Genomic DNA, 22047 nt, shown 5'->3' on the forward strand with positions numbered 1-22047 from the left:
GGGAGAAAAAGAATGTAAAATATGTTTAACAATTTTCCCATTACTTACATGTCCCTAGGTCTCCTCACCTGAGGCCCAAAGAGCTAGCAGACTATGCAAACTTCTCAGTCTCTCTAAAGAAGCGGATGTCTGCCAATCTGCTGCAAGAAAGTCCCTAAAGAAAGAAGGTAAGAAGGACACCGGGTGCCCAAGATTGTGTCTTGTTACTCCAGGCATCCTGCAACACAAAACATCGGCATATTGCTCTGAACAAACAGCATACACAGAAAAATAAGGAAGAGGCTACAGAATACGCCAGACTTTTTGGCCAAGAGAATGAAGGAGGCCAAAGAAAAACACCAGGAATGGATCACAAAGACACAGTGCCTTGTTCTCTCTGAGAGCTTCTACCTCTAAGTCCGAGTCAAAAATGAGATGTTCTAAGAGAAACAAACAAATAAGATTAGACACATATTAAAGAAAATTTTAGCAGCATATGAAGAGATAGAGTCCAAAAAATAAGCAACAGGGGCGAGAGGAGCTGTTTTCTAGAGAAAAATACCTTTTAGAAAGGCTGCATTCAAGAGATTCCTTGACTTTGCTAGTGTGCACACATGGCATGCTTTGCAGGGCCCTGATACCTCCTCTGACCACTCGGGAGCCTTTCTGTGTCCAGAGTGAGCACATCTAGGGAAGCACCTGCACCAGTCACCTTGGCCTCTTCTGAGTCCCCTTTCACACAGGCTCTTACTAACTCACCCTCCTAGAAGCAGAGGGTCCCATTTGCCCCTAGTTCCCAAAAACCTGCTATGTGTCTGAGGGAGACAAGACAGCTCTCTGGCTCTCCATCCCTAAAACACTTTGTAGATTTAAATATTACAATATTTTAGATATATTGGGTTAAATAAAATATATTATTAAAATCGATTCTACCTACGTGAGACAGATGTACGGGCAAGAGGGAGAGGAGGAAGGGTCATATACCATGATGGGAAGCACAACAGTGACAGAAGGTTAACATACCCAGGAAGTGTGCTTCCCAGGGATGACTGGAACTGAGAAAGGCCACTTAAAGTGAATCCATAGAAGATGAAAAACCAAAACTTCATAGCTATTTTTAAATGTCTAATGCAGATTTTATATTGAACAAATGAAGCCGAAAACACTGTTCATTATTATCTTGTGTTTTAAAAGATATATATCATAATTGAAACCATCCTGGATTCTAAAATGAACTAAGAATGTACCAATGGGGCAGGGCTGACTTTTTGTTAAATTGGTAGCACCACAGAACTTCCCTTCACATTTAACTTCCATAGCAGGAGCATAAATAAAGGTGTTTCACAGAGGTATTCAAGGGCTCCCTTAATTTTCCCAAGGACCTCTTTATAATCTTTTCAAAGTCAAGTCATTTTTTTTTTTGGCAGTACGCGGGCCTCTCACTGTTGTGGCCTCTCCTGTTGCGGAGCACAGGCTCGGGACGCGCAGGCTCAGCGGCCATGGCTCACGGGCCCAGCCACTCCGTGGCATGTGGGATCTTCCCGGACCAGGGCATGAACCGGTGTCCCCTGAATCGGCAGGCAGACTCTCAACCTCTGCGCCACCAGGGAAGCCCCAAGTCATTCTCTTTTAAAATAATTATCTTGATCTCATCCTTGTCTATTTTCTATCTTATCTGGTTTAACTTAACACACCCTTGCTTGTCAATAGCTTTGTTTTGATTTAAGTAACTTGCCAGTCCCAATTTCATGTGCTGTATCTTGTAACTCTTATAAAAAATTGCTAGTTTACTTTATCATCATTTAGTTTTCATTCACTGTTGTATTGTCCTAAGTTGTAACAAGAGATTGACCCTCAAAGATGTTGGAACAAAGGGCCAGAGATACTAGCATTGAACAAAGGGGGACATTTGAGTGAGAACTAATTTTCATACATCATCAGTTCATAGTAAATAATTTCTGGTTACAATAACTATTGATTCTCTATAAAATGTTATAATTTCAGGGATATACAAAACCAAAATACAGTTATAGAGGACCTCTGTTAGGTAAAGGACGAAATTAAAATTATACTCAAGACACCATCATATAGATGAGTTTAACAACTCGAGATATAGCAACTGGTGTATTCTACAAAATTCTTCATTTAGTAATTAGGAAAATGATCTGTCAAACGTACAGAGAGAAATCTTCTGAAGGAAACCTCCAAGAAGAAGGGAAGAGAGCCAGAGAGAATACCATTCACCCCTACAGGAAATGAGAAGTAACTCTGTTGGGAAATAGAAGTAGAACAGAGTTGTTCTATGCACTAAACTAGATCCTCTAAGCAGTAAAGTCAAAACTGTGTCATTATTTCACAAGATGCACAGAAAAGGCTCAGAACTGCAAATTATGTATAAGGCCTGAAGCTGAGAAAAAAAAATTGTTTGCTATAGAATTATAGAATATCCAATCTGAGTAGATTGTGTGGGAGGAGCAATCCGGAACATAGTTCCCTGGTGTCCAAGTGAGCATCAAGCTCATTAACAATGTTTTTTTCTTCTACAGAAGTTTCCCCTGCCTCAGGCTAAGCAGGCTCCTAGCCCAAGGTGACATGGAGTGGATGGAGAAGACAATTAGAATCAAAGAGCTGTCAAGGATCTGCTGTTGGAGTTGACATTGCCTCAGCAACTAACCATCTTTGTAAAGAGTTATTGATGACTTTGAAAATCAGAACTAAAAATCAAATTGCAGTGTTCTTCCAGGATAGGATGTTTAACCATATCTACTCTTCATAGAAAAAACAAAGAATTTATGAAATATACACAAAACAGCACTGAAGTATTTGAGAGAGAGCAATCTCCATAACGCATCATAGGTCTCCTTGTGTTTGGCGGAATCCACTTTCATGCACTTGGCAAATGCTGATTCTGGGCCTGCAATGTGTCAGCCACCCTGCTGATTGCTGGGCAGCACGGATGAAAAAGGTTCAGTGTCTCCTTCATACAACTCAGCAGATGCGTAAACCAGTTTGAGCAGATTGTCGAGCTAGTAGAGCACACAGTCTGACTGTTGTCCCATTGATTTGGGATGGGTATTATGGATTTGGCAGACGAATTCTCTAACTCCCGATCCCATATGCTTTACCTCGGCATGTGCAACTACTCAACCCCCGCCCATAGACTGAGCTGTCTCCCAATTCCTGGGATAAAATACGGGCCCAACCAGATCAGTCCCCTCAATCAGCCATGCCACTGACTGCCTGGCTTTTGTAATCACAGCCTGAGTAGTCCTTTCCTCCTGAGCTCCAGCTCCCTCACCTCTCCTGCAGCTCCCTATTCCGTACTTCCTATCGCTGTAACATCCAGACAGGCCATCAGACCCCCAGAATCAGTCACCTAACTTGATGTCTGATAAAGTGTGGTTCACGAACACCTGCATCAGGATCAGCTGGTTGCTGGGCCCCACCTAGATCAGCTGAATCAGAGACAGACAGATGAATAGAGAGAGACACACACAGAGTGTGTGTGTGTGAGAGAGAGAAACAGAATCAGAGACAGAAAGAGAGAAAGAGAAAGGGTGTGTCTTGGGGTGGAATGTCCGAGTCTGAATTTTATCAAGTGCCCTCAAGGTCATGTTCACGCTTTACAGGAATCCAGATTCTCCTGATTTGCCTCCTACCTCAACTGTATTCCTTCTTAGTCTGGTCTGCTGGTTCTGTTTCAGCTGCTGATCAGTAAGTCACTGTAAGTACCACACGACTCAGTCCTTGGAACTCCTCTCCCTTCTATCTACATTCATTTCCCTGCAGTCTCTGAACTTTAAATACCATCTGGTCATTCCCAAATTTATAGATCCAGCTTGGCCATTTCCCTTGAAACCCCACTGCCTACTTGATACCTCCACTGAGTGTCTAAAAGGCATCCAGCATGTAACATACCCAAAACTGAGAGTTTCTGATCTTCGTCTCCAAACCTATCCTCCTTCGGTCTTCTCTTGCCTCAGCAATGGCAAGTCCCCACCTCAGTTCAGTTACTCAAGCCCAAACGTGCATCATCTTTTTACATCTAACTTCCTCCCTCTCCCATACTCCCCAGACCCTTCTCTGCTTTATTTTCTCCATAGTCCTTATCACCATATAACATACTAAATATTTTACTTACTTATTTTGCCATCTGTTTGTCACCCACAGCCCCATTAGAAGGACAAAGATTATTGTCTGAGTTTTTTTTTTCTCACTACTATACCCTCAGTTTGTAGAATAATGCTCAGTGCATAGCAGGCACTCAGTAAATATGTGTTGAATAAATGGAACAGTTCCTAACGCATAGTAGACACGTAATAGGCTACAGTGTGAAAGTTTGTGAGAGAGTGAACGTGAACATGACCTCAGAGTCTACCTGCCAGGCAACATGTAGACACTCTACTATTATCCCTTCCCATGCCCATCAAATGATTGATTACCGATGTTACCAAACATTATCAGCATCGCCACCACCATCATTATCAAGGTACTGATGAGAAAATATCTAGTTGGAAAATTTTTGCCATAACAAATCATGTGTGTAGGACCCAAGGGAAGAATATTTTATTAACTCCAAAAGAAGCGCAATTTGAATCATGTTTTTCATCTAAGCAACAGGTTCAAATCTGGCAGACCTCAGTCTGCGTATATATTTGTTTGGCCTACACTATGTTAATTTTTTAATGTAATGTCAATATTTAAATACTAGAGTTCATGTAAAAATCCTGTTTTCCAGTTTATTCTGAATGATAAATAGGTCTGACAGTGCTGGACCTGCATTTCTGCACAATAGTTTTCAGCAGATCTATCAACGGCTCCCTCCTGACTCGGGCAGCTCTCTCCAAGTTGCTACAATTGCTATCCAGCCAGATTCATTCATTCACATTACCTTCCTGGTCTCTGTGGGCACTTGAGTTGGCAACTAGGACTCAGGAGCCTAGATTTTTGCAAGGAGAACTAGTCCTTAAGATCCAGACTCTTAGTGCTGTGAAACGAAGAAGGAAATACATAGGCTAAAAAACTATTCCTCTGGGGGAAATCCATTGGCTAAATGCTCCATCAATTTGGGGCTTACAATTTTTTAAACCAAACCAAACAGAAATGCTATACAGCATTCTAATGATCTCTTATTCGTGACATTCTGTGAGAAAAGAAACAAAAATACTTTTCTGGTTTTATCCAAAAGCATGAGTGAGGATTCAGAAGGCAGGAGAAGGCACCCCCATTACTTTCTAAGGAGTTTGCAGTGAAAAATCCTATCTCTTAAATTCAGCACACAGCGTGCATTTAGTGACAGATGGCCATTCCAAGTATCACGGTCTGTTTCAATATATAATGAAAAATAGATAAACCTTCTGTTGCATAGCATAGGCGTGAGGCTTAAACACCTCTTTCAAATTACTGATACCATACACATTCTTGGAAATTGGAAAGCCCTGTGTTTTAAGAAAGTGAGAGGTGCCACAGCCAACTGAGTAGGCTTGGGTCCAGTGAGCAGTAAAAAAAAAAAAAAAAAAGAAAAAGAAAGAAAGAAATTTGTGCCTGCAGCTACTGGCAAACAGCTGATGGTAATAATGATATTACTGAGTGGGAATACAGTAAAAATCTGTTGCTGCAGAAATCCTTTATATTCTTAAAGGTGTACTTAAAATAATGCTGTATATTTTACTTTTCATCTCTCTTCTCTTTTTGCTGTGTTACCTCTGGAATGCTCTTGAGGGAAAATTTTACGGTGATGTTTTGATGTTCTAATTAATAGAAAGATTAGTGACATTCTATTATTTCTTTGTATGTCCATCAAATGATCTATTGCCAATATTACACTCAAGAAACTGAATTGCTAACATTTCAGCTCATCTAGCAACTCCAGCTGAAGAAGAGATCCGAGTTCTTGTCAGTCTTCAATGAAGTTGTCACTGCACTTTCCTGATTCCTTCAGGGAAACATCTGCCTACTTGAAACTCTCATAATGCAGCACTGTCAAATTACTCAAGGGCTGCATATCATTCGATAATTAACCTGGAAAGATCGCTTGCCAATGGCACCATGCCATGACAAACAGATGTTACCCCTGTTACCTATCAGAAAAAGAGGTCAAATGTTCTGAAACAGACATATTCTCCCTTCCACCTTGTGGGTATACTTTAGTCATTTAATAAGCTTTTCACCTTGCACTGTATGAAAATTAGAGGTAGTCTTCAGTTTATTGATTGACTGATCAGATCATCTTAAAAGCAGACTTATCTTTAGAGTAATTATGCAATTGAGTCTGACTTCAAGATTGGAGGGCTGCAAATACCTTGTTGGAAGGCATGTCAATTGGCATTGCCTTTTACATCCAGGACAGTTCGAGTTCTATGAACACTGTAATCAGTCTTGCCAAAACACACAAAAATAAATTCAATATAAATAAATGAACATTTGAAACACACCGTATTTCCCACGTACAAATACTCAGGGTTAGATTATCACCATGGATCAGGCTGTACAAATTTCTTTAATCCTGTACCTCTGGGCAAATATTTAAAGAAATGATACTTGCTAGGCCAACAGCAATTTCAATGAACTAAAATAGTTATTTACTAAAATCTATCAAAATACTGTACTTGACTCTTAGTGAACCAAAAATATAATTTCTGCTTTTATATACATTACTTCTAAGTAAACTTAGTGATTATATTTATAAATTAAATCTCTTTAATTATCTGTTAAAACTTGAACCCATAGAGTGAATTTGTTTCAACATTAAAAAGAAAAAAAGAACTTCCCCCTTTTTTTCTTAAAAATATTTTGTGTGTGATTTTTTAAACATCAGACTATCAAAAAGATGTAAAATAACAGCACTCCTCTCAACACCACATTCTCAATCCCCAGAGATAAGCAGTAATCAGACATTTCCTGTATCTCTCCCAAAATCTGAATGTCTATCTTACGAATGATACTGTACTCACTGTTCCACCCCTTTCTCCTTTTTATTTAACAACAGCTTTTCATATGCTCATGTGAAGAGGGACCTGCTTCTTTCTGTTTGACATATGCATACTTTTCCACTGAAAGGATATACCATGTTTTATTTAAATATTCTGTTACCGCATAGCACAGGGAGATCAGCTCGGTGCTTTGTGACCGCCTGGAGGGGTGGGATAGGGAGGGTGGGAGGGAGGGAGACGCAAGCGGGAAGAGATATGGGAATATATGTATATATATAACTGATTCATTTTGTTGTGAAGCTGAAACTAACATACCATTGTAAAGCAATTATACTCCAATAAAGACGTTAAAAAAAAATATTCTGTTACTGATGGTCATTTTGTTTGCCTCCCGTTTTTAGCTGCTACAACAATGCTGCAATGAACAAAAAATGGACTTTCTGATAGCATTACTTAAAAGTAGAATGAGTTTCTTTGATAAATTGAGGAAATTATCCACCCTTCTACAAGTGAGGAGAGCCAGAAGGGATTCTAGCTCCATGATTGTTGCAATCAGCCTCCCTCTTAGTATCAAGATAAGCCCACAGAAATTACTCCCAAATGTTCGTTTATGCCCTCTTTGCAGGTCTCATCATAGTTACATCTATAAGCTAGGGAATCTCAGGCCTATTCGAAGCATATATATGAAGGGTTCATAGAGCTTCTCTCTTTGCTTATCTCTCTCTCACTGTGTCTGTCCAGCTGTCTCTATCACAAACACACACTTCAAATAGATCTGTGGAATATTTTTAATTGTGATTGCATTCCATACTTTTTGTCCCCAGACCTCTTGTATGTCCCTTTAGTGTTGGAAAAGTCTAAACGAAGCCAAAAATAGTCTGACTCACAGAAATTTTGGAGATGAAGTGCTCATGACATCATGGAAGTGAGAGCATGCATACATTCAAGCTAGCTCTAAAATGAACATTTAAATAAAAATCAGAAAATACCTTTCTTCAGTTTCACAATGCCCCTTCAATTTATAACCTTGCTTTTACCAAAAGTTTTCTGATGGTTATAGGAGAAATATTATAAGGGGATACTGGGGGGGAAATTAGCTGGTCATCGTCTTTAATCCAGTGACTTTTATTTTGAAAGGTCCTCTCTTGTCACCCCCTTGTGATCTTCAGGTATCTTATGACTCTGAGCTTGTGCCCCTTCCCAATTTCCTGTGTTAATCAGTCAAATCCACTGAGAGGAGGCACTCCTTTCTCCTGTGAACTCTCCATCTATTAATCAAAGGGCAATAGCACTCCTGCATTGCAGTCAGCAGCCTATGAAGTCAAAATTGGTTACTACGGATTCCAAATTTGAGCTGCTTACCCATTTGTAGATGACTCAACTGAGTCATAGCAACTTTTCTTTCATAAATGCACTACATCTAAAAGTCTTTTGAGAAAAGTGGTAACTTTTTAATAAGCCTCTGGATAATTAATGGTTATTGTTTGGGGCCACTTGCTCATATTATTTATATATATAAAACCCATGCTGCAATGTACATACATCTTTTCCCACATACCTGATGATTTCTTTATGCAAATACCAGGTTTGAATTATTGTCAGTAATCTCTTCAACATTACTATTCATTTGTTTAGTTTCAGTCAATTTTCTTTTTTCTCCAAATCCCGGGTCTTGCTTCTGTATCTCCTTTTGTTATATGTGTTTGCTATTTAACAGGACTGTATATCTTTTATTTTGCCTTCACCATGCTATACTGCTTGCCCTAAGCACAAAGTAGAATAGGTTTCCTGGGTTCCTGTCCATTCCCCCCACAACAAAGACTGGACTAGTTGTTTAGTCCTTGGCTGGACAAAACTGAGTAGGAGATTTGGTAGCAGTTATTACTCTGAAAGGGAAAGGAAAATAGCATGACCCTTTGGATACACAACTTTGGGATAGAAAAGAAATAAATATAATGTGTATTAGATGATGAGGATACCGCCTATTATAATACTTCAGGCCTCTACTTGTCAGGCGAGCTGCATATTAGTATCATCTGGTGAGATTTTTAAAATTCTGATGTTTAGGACATATCTCAGACAAATTAAATCCAATTTTTCTGTTGGTCAGATTTGGCATCAGTAGTTTCTAAAACTACCCAGGTGGTTACAATGTGTAGCTACATTTGAGAATCAGTGTTTTGAGGTAAAGCAGCGATCTGATATAAAAATCTCAGGCCTTTGAGAAGGAAGGCTGTGCCCATGGTTAATTAGTTTAGAGCTTTTAGTTAGGAAGGTGGAATTTCATTAGCACTGGTTGAATGCCTGTGATGTGAAGGAAACTGAAGATATATTGTTTCATTGGGTCCTACTTAAGTCTTTGAGGTAGGTGTTAGGGCTCCATTTTGTAGGCGGAAAAGCTGAGGCTCCAACAACTTGCCCAAAGCTGACAGACTGAGATTCTACCCCAGGACTACAGTGCACCAGGATCCAGCTCTTTTGTGCTACCCAATGCGATGCTTCACTGCTCTGCAAAGCAGAGGTGAACACCCATTGCCACGGCAAATTCAGTCTCATTTCAGGCCTCCCAAGGGATCCTTGTCATCAGGTTTCGTATCTGGCCCCTGGAAATTCTCTAGGAAATGAAGAAGCAAAGGAGTTCTAAACATATACAGAATTCTATTTTACTCAGAACAGCCATGCTATCCACAGGCTCTGTGTCTCTGACACTCTGATAACAGAAAACAATTTCTTTCTTTTGCAGGCTCCTTGGCATATCAGTCCCAAGTTTCTCATGACACGTCCACTTCAATTTCAATTTTACCCTAGAACACATACACCTCAGCATGGTCAGCTCAGCAGCATAACAATGATGGCAAAATTTACCAGCCTTTAGAAGAGAGCTGGATGAAAAGGATTCCTAAATGCTTTAATGCATCCATGAATCATCTGCTTTCAATGGAGTGATATTTTAGAATCGCTTACTCAAGTTGACACCAGTTCTGAATGGTGAGGTCTCACCCTTCTTATGAAGATAAGTTCCAGTGCTATTAGCCTCTTTAATACAGGCTTAGTACCAATGACACTATTTCTGCTGCTGCCTGGCATGGACAGATAGAAGAGTATTTTCCTTAGAAAATACTAGAAATCATCTTAAAACTTTAAGCCCCCCAATTTAATGAAGCCCAGTAAGCTACATACTTTGACTATCTCACTCTGCCTTCTCATGGAACTGTCTTTGCAGATCTAAGACTTAAAATTATTTTTTTCAATTTCAGTAAAGCCCAGTTAAGATCTACCTAAAATCCTTTATCCTTTCATCATCTATACATTGGGGAGAGTACTAGTATATATTTCAGATTTATTTAAAGATTAAAATGAGGGATGAGAGAAATTAAGGGTGACAGTAAAGTATGTTGTACTTAGTAAAATTGTACTTAGTAAAATTCAATACATATTAGCATTATTCCCTCAATTTTTTATAATTTACTGAAATTCTCTTATTTAAACAGCCTAAGAGCAAATTTCATTCAGGGAAAATATTTCAGTAAAAACTTGCTCTCCTTGCAAATCTGATATTCATTTCTACCAAACAATGAAAGCTGTACAATCCACTATACTTCCTCTTTACCCTAGCTACCAGGACTGTGCTCTTTGTGTTATTCTTCCTTGAATCAGAGAAAGATTTTACTTTTCCATTTATTTAAGTATATCTACCCTGCTTTTCAAAGTTTTGATAATATGAAGCAGCATATGATAGAAGCATTAATTTAATAGAATAAAAGAATCTATACAAAATAAATAAATATAATTTATTGGAGAAAAACAAAAAAGCATTTCTTATCCTTGAGTTCTGAGAGAAAAAAAAAGCCATTAGGGTGTTAATGTAAGAGAAATTGAACCTTGACCAGTCTACCACATTGATGAATGGATGGAAAGGGTTCCCACTCCCCTTTTGCTACTTGACTTTTGACAACGACTTGACTTACAATGTCAATAATTTTATTGTAAATTGCCTCAATCCTTTTGAAAAAATGGAATATAGATACATAAATATATAAACAAAAATCTCTCTCTCTTGTCTTTATTTTCATTTCAACATCACAGAATGAGAACCCACTCCAATTTCCTCTGTTCAATAAATACTATGTGTCAGCCTTTATCCTGGGCAGTTGGTTTAAAATAGTGAAGATCACAGGAAGGATCTCCTGAGAATGATATTCTAGATCAGATCTTTCCTTTCCAGCTGGAATACACCAATAAGCTAGGGTTGTACCAAAGATCGATCCTCTTAGTCTTGTGGGTGGCCAGGGTGTGGTCTGGGGATGCTGGGGCATTGAACACCTGAGTCACACATCCAGTTGTGTAGACATCTCTACTTGTTGTTTCATAGGCATGCAAACCACTAGTCCATTTACCCCATATGCCACACAAATACACTCAATCCTCATTGTTCACTAATTCTGTATTTGTAAATTCTATACATGTGCCCACTCACTAAAATTTGTAACACCAAAATGAATACTCCCAGCTTTTTATGGTCAAACAGACATACACAGAGCAATGAAAAATTTGGGCCACCCAACGCAAACATTCCAGACTGAGGTTGAATAAAGTAACAGTCTTTATTTTGCTTGCTCATACTGCAAGCAAGTGTCCTTTCTGTGGTCTATTTAGTGTCACATCTTTCACCAATTTTATTGGTGATTTATTGTTTAATGTGCTCCCCCAGCATGGTGTCAAAATGCTAATGTTCCTAACTGCAGTATGCTTTTTTTTTTTTTTTTTTTTTTTTTTTGCAGTACGCAGGCCTCACTGTTGTGGCCTCTCCCGTTGCGGAGCACAGGCTCCGGACGCGCAGGCTCAGCGGCCATGGCTCACGGGACCAGCCGCTCCGCGGCATGTGGGATCTTCTCGGACCGGGGCACGAACCCGTGTCCCCTGCATCGGCAGGTGGACTCTCAACCACTGCGCCACCAGGGAAGCCCCCAGTATGCTTTACAGAAGGAAAAACGTGTATTAGAAAAGCCTCCCTTGGGCATGAGTTTTACAGTGCCATTGGTGGTGAGTTCAACATTAGGAATCAACATGTATTAAATAAAAGATCTTTAAACAGAAATACACATGAAACAAGGTAATGTATTGATGAGTTGATGAGAATGCTGTGACCAGAGTCACGTAGGAACCTAACCCTATATTTTCTGTAGGAGCAATGAGTCCACATTCACTAATTTAGCGTTCACAGTACCATGATTAATAAGAATCAACTGAATTATTTCTTAGATGTGCTATCATGTAAAAAGGTTTGTGATAATTCTTCCAGATGGAAAAAGACAGACACAAGCAAATAAAAGCATTAATAAACAGGGTGGTTTCAAATATTAAATCCCATGAAGAAAATTAAACAAAGTAAAGAGAAGGAAGGTGACTGGGAGGAATGGGACCATTTAAGAAAAGATGGTCAGAAAAGTCCTCTTGGATGAGGTAACATTTGTGTTGATCCCTGAATATCTAGAAGAAGCCAGCCATAAAAAGATAGCAAAAAGAGGCAGGAGATTCCAGGCAGAGATAGTGAACATAAAAACCTTGAAGAAAGACTAGTCTTGGCAAATTCCAAGAACAGAAAGGCCAGTGTGGCTAGAACATAGTTTAGGGGTAGGTGGGGTGGGAGAGGGTGGAGGATTTAGGGGCAGAAGGCAGGGGCTAGATCATAGAAGGACTTTGGGGCCATGGTAAGGAGTTTGTATTTTAAGAATAAACAGAAGCCATTTCAGAACTCTAGGCAAGCAAATGATATGACCTGAAAAACTTTTTTTTTTTAATTTATTTATATTTTTGACCATGCAGCACAGCTTACAGGATCTTAGTTTCCTGACAGGGATTGAACCCACGTCCTTGGCAGTGAAAGCACGGAGTCCTAACCATTGGACTGCCACGGAATTCCCCTGATTAACTTTTTTAAAAGCTCCATTTGACAGCTATGTGAAGAATGACTTGTTGCCAGGACAGGAAGAAAACAGAGCTGGTAAGAGGCTCTGGCAAGATCCAGATGAGAGATGGTGGTGGCATGACTAGGATTATAACACCAGAGATGGAGTGATTTGAGTGGATTCAGGATGCCAACAGCACTTGTGAAGGGAAAGCAAAACACAGGAATTAAGGATGCCTCCTAGGTGTTTTGAGCCCTTTAAGAGTGGCACTTGGAAGAATAGTTCTGAATGAATAAAATCCTGAATTCTGCTGGAGATGGCTAGAATGCAGTTTGAGATATGACTATAGAGTTCAGTAATCAAGTCAGAGCTGGAAATATAAACATGGGCATCACTGGCATATAGGAGGCATTTAATTAAAGCCTTGGTACTTAATGCAATTACCTAGTGACAGGAGCAGAGAACTGAACAACAAAATTCTGCATAGAACAACATCAAGGACTAGTATAGGAGAAGGAAAGTCAGCAAAGAAAACCAAGAACGAATCTCCACATGAAGGAGGAAGGAAATCAGGGTTTAAAAATATCTTAATTCTCTCATAGGTACCTAGAATGACGTAAATCTGGTCGTCTGTATTATACAAGTTTTATTATAAAACAGAATGAGCACTATGTTGAGGTATTGTTATTCTTGTTACCATTATTTGCTTAATCATTACTGAGATTAAGGATTTGACGCTACTAATGTGATAAATATGCTCTTAGAATTTTCCACTGGGACAATTCTCATAATTTTCTTAAGCTAACAAATATATAAAATGAATGTGATCTTTTATTGCAGATAAATTACTTACTGCCCTAAGTTGCTAGAGACCTTTAACTCTCAGGCAGTGAAAAGGAGCACAGCAACTAAGGTCACTCTCCCGGATGCATTGCTAGGGCCCACACGCTATGTTTGGTTCCTAGACACTTGACATTCTCAATTGTTTTTGGCGGCTGAGGTTACCTATTTCTAAATTAAGCAATAAAATGCTGAAACACGGCCACAGTTGCAGATGGATGAGTACCTTGAACCTAATGATAATTAGAAAAAGAATAATGCACAAACAAAATTATCATCTTACAACAGAACTTAGGGGATTTTTATTCATCTAAAATCATTTGTTTTTCTAAACAATGGAAAACCAGGCTTGCTGCCATCAACAGCAGGCATAGCTCAGAGTTTGATAAAGATGAACGTAACACCTTCACAAAGCAGCGTTTTACTCCATGTTGAAAACAACCCAAACCTGGGATGACCACCTTTTGGAAAAAGAAAATCCCTCCCCTCTGCCAGTACCCTGTGTGACCTCCCTCTGCCACCCACCTCCACCCCACACACAGCTTGACATTCACAAGCTCTACATTCCCTTTATTTTTTTTCATTTTTATCAAAGACAGTGTCTAATTTCTCCCTCTATCCTCAGCACCTAGCAAAGTGGTCAGTAAATTGCAGGTTCTCATTAAATGTTGAAATAAAATGGTACCTTCCATCTACAATTGCCCTGCTTTCTAAAATCGTTTATGTTTTGATGCAGAACCTTCTACTCTTTCAATTTAATTACTTAATTTATATTTGGGGGACTTTTTTTGCTTTTTAATGATCAGGACATATTTTGTAGCATCTACTATAGAGAAGACCCTCAGTTTGGAACTGCAGCTGTTACAAAACTCCTACCCTTGAGGAATTAACAGGTTGTCTGTTGAATAATTAAGATAATTTAAAAAAACATTCAAAGTAAGTGCCAAACACATAGATTATATTAAAGGTATCAGAACAGTTCACAGTAAAGAGACCAGCATGTGTGGGAGTCATTAGGGAACATTTCTTAACAAAGGCAGAATTTAAGCTAAAGAAGGGTAAGACAGAAAAGAAATGCAGGGAATATCTTCCTGGAATAACAAATGTGAGCAAGGGTCCAGAACTGACAATGTATTGTAAGTTTAAAGGACTAATAAGTAAAACAATTTGTGGAAGTAAAAGATCAATGTCCAAAAAGAAAGATGGGAAAAGCAAAACAAGAAAGACAAGTTGGGCTTATGTCCGAGAAGACTGCTAAAAAATTTTTTGAAGTATAATTGATTTCCAATGTTGTGTTAGTTTCAGGTATACAGCAAAGTGAATCGGATATTCATGAAGACTGCTGTTTTTTATGCTTAAGTCCAGAATCTCTCTTAAAAGCAACAGGGAGTGACTGCAAGTTTTGTATTTATTAAAGAGGGAAAAGAACAATTTGTAAGGTTTTAAGATGGCTTGCAAGAAAGGAGCTATTACTGAGGGCAGTGAATCCAGTAAGAATATGATTAACATAGTTTAGGAATAGTTGTGAAAACTTGTAGAATCTACTGCTTGATTACATATGGCTGAAGGAGAAACGTGAAAGCCAGCACTGATGTTTCCAGCTGGGCAGCTAGAGCAATGGAGACATTCCTCACAGACATAAGAAAGTCAATACAGATCAAAGGGAGGTTTTTAAGGAAGGAAGGAGAATTCTAATCTAGACTTACTGACTCTGTGGTTCTATTAAAGCAGCTCAATAAAGCCATTAAAAAAAAAAGTATTTGTAAAAACATCTACCAAGAAGACAGAGATATAAAACTGGAGATTATAACAGAAATCTTTCCAGCCTCCCTGGAAGATACAAGCAAGCAATCATTTTTTGGTCTCATATTCTATGTATGTATGGAATAAAGGCTTGCTCTTCAGGATTTAATACATTTTAATAATATTTTGAACTAATCTCTAAGAGGAATCCCTATGGGTCCCTTTGAGCCAAAGAATAATAGACAAATTTCTCAGCTCCAAAATACCTTTAAGGACCATTATTTCAATGGATATTTACCCAGAAGATTTAAAATAGCTAACAATTGATGGGAAACGTAGCTCTGGAGAGGACACGAGTAGAGAAGACCTGAGTGTTTGCTGCGGTGCCCATCAGCCCTCTCTTCTTAGGCAACTCACAAGTTGATGGGCCTCTGTTTCTCAACGGCTTAATAGCAACATTAGGCCAGATAATCTAGAACATTCCCTCTAGTTCTAATCCTTCTAATCCTCTAATCTAGTTCTATCAAATTCCTTTGTACTAAAGCAACAGTATCATAACTTATAAAAAAAATTATATATAAAAGAAAAAGGACACAGAGAAAAGCGAGATGAGAGGCTCTTTTAAGAGCTACCTGTCGGGCTTCCCTGGTGGCGCAGTGGTTGAGAGTCCGTCTGCCGATGCAGGGGACGCGGGTTCGTGCCCTGGTCTGGGAGGATTCCACATGCTGCGCAGCGGCTGGGCCCATGAGCCATGGCCGCTGAGCCTGCGCATCCAGAGCCTGTGCTCCGCAACGGGAGAGGCCACAACAGTGAGAGGCCCGTGTACCGGAAAAAAACAAAAAAGAGCTACCTGTCCATCAAGGCAAGCTGCCTCCCTTGCATTGCTTCAGATTTGTTCAGAAAGCATTTTCTGTGTCTCCAATGATGAGGTAAGGTAATTAGAGGGCTGCTTAGACAAGCAACAACAGGAATTGAGTAAGAATTCTAATATAAATAGGTATTAACATTACAATTTTAATATGAGCGCATTTAATGAGTAAAAGTCCATACATTTTTTTTCCTTAATGGAACTGATTCTTCCAGGGAGGAGTCAATGCATTCTGTATTTTTACTGCACTCATCAGGGAATAACCAGAGGGAGGGAAACAAAATCCACCGTTACTATTTAATGTTCCTGGTGCTTTACTTATATAACAAACATAACCTCAATGAAGCCTCAAAACAGCCCTCCAAGATAAGTCCCATTTTGACATTAGACATTTTACAAATGAAAAAGCTAAGGTTAAAAAGTTAGAGTAACTTACACTGCCACTTGGTTAGTCCATGCTAGAGACAAGATTCAAATGCAGATTTTATTCCAAAATCCCTTTCCTTCCTACCTCTGTCATTACCTACATTTAAGGAATCAAAATTACTCAATTATAAAATACTCCAAAAGAGGCACTAGTTTAGAAGCCCAACTCTGACACCAGACTGCTTAGGAGCAAATCTCAGCTGCATGACCTACCTAAGTTACCTAAATTTACTATGCTTCAATTAAAATGGGGATGATGATGATAATGTCTCCAACATAAGGCCATTTTGAGAGTTAAATATGTTAGTACAAGAATTTACCTCCCTGTGCCTGATACCTATAAATGCTAGTTATTATTATACCAGGCACTGAGCTAGATGTTTTATATACATTATTATATCTAATATTTACAGCAATTGTATGAGGTGAGTAGCATTACCATCCCCATCTTACTGATGAGGAAACCAAAGCTCAAAGAAAGCGAAGAACTGGCCCAAGGTCACACTGCAGTAAGTGGTAGAGTTTGGATTTTAATCTAAATTCTCTGAAGTCCAAAGTTTCCATTCCTTCTACTAAACCATATTTAAAACAGACTTCTTTGTCAAGGCAATTAATGATAGACGCCACAATAGAAAACCACCCGAATTTTAGGGACTTAAGTAGAAGTTTGCTGCCGTTGTACAACCAAATACAGATCTGATGTAGAACAGGTGGCCCTCCCAAGTCTGAAGCTACACCATATGGAACACGTTGGATTCAGAATCTCCACGGCAGGGGACAAGAGAGCTGGAGAGCGTGCATAGTTACTAAATGACTCGGCCCACAATCACACAAACACATCCATGTAAAACCCACTAGTACAAGCTAGTCACATGGCCCGAGCTTGACTGAAAAGGAGGCTGGAAAACTCAGGGGACAAAATAGATATTTGATGAGCTTTGTCTCTGCCAAAATAAACTATTACTTCAAGTGAGCATTTGGATTCTTAGATGCCTTCTTTTGAGAGTTTTGTATTTTGGAGAAACACATTATCAAATTTTTCATGGCAAACCTACTATGATGGACACCTATTATTTCATCTGCTCCCTTCCCTCCCTGGAAATTTTCACTAAAACAGAGTAAGAAAATCAGTGTCTGCCCAATGATAGTTTATACGTGTGAGCATCTCCAGCTGTCAGTAGCCATCAGGATTGAGCCACTCTTCAGCAGGAAGGAAATAAGGGGACAAAGATAAAAGAAAAAGACAAGAGACAGAAACAGTACTCAGTGTTTAAGGCCCTATTTCCAGTCATGCCTGGAGCAGTGGCAAATTAACACTCAGGATAGCCTCATCAAGTGCCTCTGGCTCAGCCCTAACCTGATGAAGTCAGCATTCATACTGATGAGCTGGTACCTGTGCCCCTCACCTTGTTAATTATTTTTAACAGTAACGCTGCTTGGGGCCAAGCTGCAGTCTCCCTCTGTTGACTTAGGAAGATTCCTTGACCAAACCTCTTTGGCCTTTTAGTTTGAATTGGATTTCTCTTACTCCAAGCAAAAATATCTAATTGATTCGTTGAATAAATACATATTGAGCACTCACAACGACTAGACGATACTCTAGGTGCTGAGGAGAGAGTGGCGCACGAAATTGCTGCTGTGGAATGGGATTTACAGAAAAGCCTGATTTTTGTGACTACAGTCACAAATCCAATTTATACCATGGAAAGTGATTTCAGCCTATTCCTCAGTATTTGAGATCCAATAGCAGAATTCAGTGTTGAATAACTGAATGAATAAAGTGTTTATTCTGGAACTCTTACCATATAATGAACCTTAAGAAACAAAGAGGAAGGGCTTCCCTGGTGGCACAGTGGTTGGGGGTCCGCCTGCCGATGCAGAGAACGCGGGTTCGTTCCGCAATACGGGAGGATCCCACGTGCCGCGGGGCGGCTGGGCCCGTGAGCCATGGCCGCTGAGCCTGTGCAACCGGAGCCTGTGCTCCGCGGCGGGAAAGGCCACAGCAGTGAGAGGCCCGCGTACCGCAAAAAAAAAAAAGAAGCAAGGAGGAAGCTGATTTTTATGTTGCGTTTGTTTTGACAGAATTAGAGCCATGTATTGATTGAAAAAACAGAGCAGCATGTCACATAAAAAAAAGAAAATTACAATCCCTCAGTGAAAAGCAGAACACAATATTCCATAATTCTTTTGAACATTGGCAGTAAAATGTTTATATTCCTTGTTAATAAGTAGCAAGTCTGCAGTTATTATTGCCAGCACTATGCTAAAATCCCAAAGGGGGACTCAAAAAAACAATATTTTTTTTAAATAATGAAGCATTAAAATTTTCCTAAATAGTCTGGTTAAAGTGCTCAGGAGTGAAAAAGCTTATGAAAAAGTAAGTGTTGTCACAAGTAGAGCCTTTCTTACATCCTTAAATATGTGTTTAATAACTACCTGTTAAAACTGTGTATGTAAATATAAAGAAAGCCCCTGGAGATATGGAGATGCAAAAAACTTAAGTCAGCAGTTGAAGGATATGTCAATTCAATTAAAAGTAAAACAATGTTTTGCCACATTTAAAATACACTTAAATATCATGTTTCAAAATGTTGTTTTTTTTTAAATTCAGTTTCCCTCTGGAAAAAAAATCCCAGTATCTTTTATTTTTTTTAACTATAAAACTTCAGAGGCTTTAAAAATAAAAGTATTTCTTGGGCATCAAAGTGTTCTATGCAAAATACATATTTAAATTACATTAGCTTTAATGAATAAGACATGAATTCAATCCTTGCTAAATTATATGTTCCTTCACAAATTATGGTGATGATGTTAAACACTTCTAAAATTAAAGTATCCAATATTCAATGAATCCTAAGTTTATGGTTCATCTCTAAGATTAATGACAGGCCAGGATTTTTATTTTCTTTTCACTCAGCCATAAAGGTTGAGTTTATAAGTTCTTATTTGTGTGCCAAGAGAGTAATATTTAGAGAATTTCTTTTCACTGTGCTAGAGCATCTTGTCTTAAACTGTCATTATACACCACTCATCACTATCAGTGGCAGCTGTAACAGCAACAGCTGCTCCTGCCTCAGAGAAACATTCTCCAGCTTCAGGGTTTAGATGCTGACCATCCTATCATTTCTGTTCCACTTATTAGGCTGTCAATTTGGTTAATAATGAGAATTTCCAGCAGGACTTTAAATAACAGTATCCCCTTATTTTATAAGTATGAGCTGGAATGGTAGCTCCATGAGTTCCTCAGTTATTCTCACCCATCCCCTGCTGGGTTTCTCTCTTCCCCATCCCTCAGGTAAACCCCCCATTCTCTTAGTCCAAGATGACTGCCCAAACTCCAGGTACCATATCCTATTCCAGGTATCAGATGGCCTGCCTCTTTCCTTTAAGATTTTACAAATGTCACACACAATACTTGCATCTAAAACTCATTGGCTAAAACTCTGTCACATGACTAAGCCTTGATTGCAGGACAAAATGGAGTGGGTAGACTTTTACCTCATTGACAATATGTGCACTGAAATAGAGGTTATTTCTAAGAAGGAACAAAAGAATGGATAACCAGAGGTAGCTAGAACACCCAAGAGGCATTTGTATAAAACTTTACACTTTTTAAAAAGTGCACATTCATTATCACACATGAAGAAGGAAGAGCATACTTTACTTTCATTTTATTGATAGAATCTGAACCGAGTCAAAGGAAAAGTTGCACAGTGGGGACCTGGTTGGAAACCTGGCTGGAAATCCACGTGTAGAGAAAACTGCTCCACAGTGAAACAGAGGGAAATAAAAGGGGCAGAGATAAAACAGGGGTAACCTCACTTTTCCTTGAGCTAAGTTAGTGTACTCCTGTTCTCACCATCAAAAGGACACTGAGAATAGGCTACCAGGGACAAAAATAGGGAGAAAGAGAGCTAATATGTTTTGAACACTTGCTTTGTATCAGGTGCTACGTCACTACATTATACCTTAAATCTTACAGAGAGATCGCATCCACAAGTCACTCATCAGCAAAGCAATGGATGTAGGCAGGTAACCTATTTCCAATGGCAAGGAAACCAATTTTTTCATGTTGGGTTCCATACCAGCATAATGAGGAGAAACCCACCTAACCCACACCAGCTCCCACCAAGTATTTTGTCCCAGGAAGATCAATAATGTTTGGGCTCTGTGGCTAAAGTGATTTTCTCACTCAACACTTGTTCTTAACCAGTTTCTCTTGCAGTCATCTCTCAATGAGCCTGGAAACCTAAACATTTAATTTTGCTTCCACTCAAAGGAAGTCACATTACAGTCCTGGATAATCCTATAAGTGAACATCTTTGGGAAGGGCTTCTCTTCCTAACTAAAAAATAAGTCCATTGGAGGAGAATGAGTTTGGCTTTTCTGCATTCTACCTCTCCAGATCCTTAATGCAAGGTCTACAGTTTCAGCAGACATCTTGAAATCACGAGAAAAAGTCACCCACTAAGAATGTCTAGGAGGAACGATAGAAAATACCTAGGTTCCTTGAAGGTATTTTGAGTAACTGAGCCAATCTTTGTCTATTTTGGAATTCTTTTTTTTTTTTAACGTTTCTTTTTTTTTTTTTTTAACATCTTTATTGGAGTATAATTGCTTCACAATGGTATGTTAGTTTCAGCTTCACAACAAAATGAATCAGTTATACATATACATATATTCCCATATCTCTTCCCACTTGCGTCTCCCTCCCTCCCACCCTCCCTATCCCACCCCTCCAGGCGGTCACAAAACACCGAGCTGATCTCCCTGTGCTATGCGGCTGCTTCCCACCAGCCATCTACCCCACGTTTGGTAGTGTATATATGTCCATGCCTCTTTATCGCTTTGTCACCGTTTACCCTTCCCCCTCCCCATAGCCCCAAGTCCACTCTCTAGTAAGTATGTGTCTTTATTCCTGTTTCACCCCTAGGTTTTTCATGACATTTTTTTTTTCTTAAATTCCATATATATGTGTCAGCATATGGTATTTGTCTCTCTCCTTCTGACTTACTTCACTCTGTATGACAGACTCTAGGTCTATCCACCTCATTACAAATAGCTCAATTTCGTCTCTTTTTATGGCTGAGTAATATTCCATTGTATATATGTGCCACATCTTCTTTATCCATTCATCTGATGATGGACACTTAGGTTGTTTCCATCTCTGGGCTATTGTAAATAGAGCTGCAACGAACATTTTGGTACATGAGTCTTTTTGAATTTTGGTTTTCTCAGGGTATATGCCCAGTAGTGGGATTGCTGGGTCATATGGTAGTTCTATTTGTAGCTTTTTAAGGAACCTCCATACTGTTCTCCACAGTGGCTGTATCAATTTACATTCCCACCA

This window comes from Leucopleurus acutus, assembly GCF_964270905.1.
Source record: "Leucopleurus acutus genome assembly, chromosome: 5".
Classification (NCBI taxonomy): domain Eukaryota; kingdom Metazoa; phylum Chordata; class Mammalia; order Artiodactyla; family Delphinidae; genus Leucopleurus; species Leucopleurus acutus.